We start from the raw sequence: 2,075 nt of genomic DNA on the forward strand, positions 1-2,075 counted from the left end.
ATTAAGTTATTATCTTTTACATCCCAGTAATGGAAAGTGTGAGCCATTATCAGCATGCTGTTCAAATATTAAATATTTGTAGTCTTAAGTAATCAGAAATCATTTTGTATGTTCTGCTATCTTCTTTTCTTAATGTAACAGTAAATTTTATTCAAATTTCTCAAAATTTATATTCAGTGTATTAAGTGCTTCTAAAACGTGTCACTCTTTATATAATGGTTTTATTATTTCATCTTTAGTTTATAGTTTTTTCATCTTGTCTTTGCACAGTTCTTCAGTAGAAGTCGGAGTCCTGAGTTGCCCAGTTAGAAGCCTCTGACCCAGTTTTCTGATGAAGTTTCCTCTTTCATGGCCAACATCTGGTGTTTAAATGAAAGGCTTTCGGTCTTTTCAATCACTTGCTGATAGGGTGAGACTGCATTGTTACCCATAACCACATAGCCTAACTTAGAATCAGTCTTCGTATGCAGTCTTGCATTCTAATCAAATTGACAATCCACTTTTCAGCTTCTTCCAGAGTCGTGTTCGGTCTGTCTGCCCATGTGTTAATGCTGATACACAGGTGGGTGTGACAAAAAGTCTTATATATGAAAAGATAAGCATTTGCAATGAAATTCTCAGGACAAGCCACCAGGAAGTCATTCACAAGAACTGATTCACATTCCTTCAGCTTTTTTCCAAGACACGAAGTCAAAGTTAACACATAAGCATTCACCACATTTTGTAATTGAGTCTTTACCTGTGTAAGACTCTGTTGAATGACTTTAACCAGATCTTTTAGTACCTGCTGGTGTTTTCGAACATCTTTATTTGAAATGATGGATGTATAAAATCAACGCAGAATATGTGGACACATTGTCGGAATTGCATTATGATGGTAGTAAAGGAAGCGATCGGTAATGTTATTATGCCCTTTGAGGTGAGTGAAGAAAACACACAGAGGCCGTGGATAGGCCACGTTTGCTGCTGAAGAGATTGAAGCTGAGAACTCACAGATTTATTCTCTGTTTAACCATAATAGCTCTTCCATAGCTGCATCCCAGTTCTATGCTAAGATTTCAGAGGCCAGTTTTCCCCAGTGAAATCAAAGTGTTTCTGTCTGTTGTTGGAATCAACACAATCAAGAAATAAAGATTCTGCTACTCCAGAGTGATTCCCACATTCATATTGGAATTCTGTGTACCTTTAGAGTGTATCTAAATATTCCTGCCTAAAACCACACCTGTCCAGCAGGTAGGTAGTCAAACAGTATCTGGCCATCTCTGGTTGACTGCATCTGCCTCGTAGTTTCTGGATCTTCAGATGTCTTCACAGTTGGTTCCATTTGCCTGAAGCTGTTTCAGTTTTGCAACAACTGTGGTACTTTTTTCATTCAAAATGTGGAGTATCATCAATATCAAGGTTTTTTATACATCCATAGCAAAGTTGACTCTGTTGGTATCACTAAGAAGATCCAGTTTCCTTTGTAATAATTCTTTTTCATTATATATCCTTTTATGGAGAAAAACTCAAGCAGTGGAAAGAGTAGATGCCAATCCAAAAAGTGTATGATGGAAATAGTCAAGTTGTACTCCACCATCTTACCAAGGCCAAAGTCTCTACTACCTTCTTGACATAGGCACAGGAAAGATTTATAAATTCAACAAATCTAAAATAACTTTTATTTACAGTGGAGGACAGACTTTAAGGTGACCTCCATGATCTCTGTTTCCTGGTGTTCACACTCTTGTATTAATCCTTCCTCTTCAGAGCAGGAAGACACGTGACTTGATGTAACAATAAAATATTGCAAAGGTGATAAGATGTCTGTGGTTGTATTTACAAAAGATTGCCAAGACTGTAGTACCCATCTGGCTAGTATCTCTCTCTCTTGCTCTCACTCTTTCTCTTGCTTCCCATCTCCCTCTCCCTGTCTCTTTCCATTACTGGTTTTGAAGTGTCCAGCTACCACGTGTCTTATAGCTACAGGAAAATAAATTATTCCAACAACCTGAGAAAGCTCAGAAGTGAATTTCTCACCATTTGAGCATCCAAAAAAGAAGGCAGTCTGGCTAATGACTTGATTGCAGCCTTAT

General features: G+C 37.6%; 1 pseudogene; it reads right to left on the reverse strand.

Annotated features, from left to right (window-relative positions):
• Nucleotides 1-274: 274 nt before the first annotated feature.
• LOC123925188 lies at nt 275-1,579 on the reverse strand (annotated as a pseudogene).
• Nucleotides 1,580-2,075: the final 496 nt, after the last annotated feature.

Source organism: Meles meles, chromosome 14, assembly GCF_922984935.1.
Source record: "Meles meles chromosome 14, mMelMel3.1 paternal haplotype, whole genome shotgun sequence".
Classification (NCBI taxonomy): Eukaryota; Metazoa; Chordata; class Mammalia; order Carnivora; family Mustelidae; genus Meles; species Meles meles.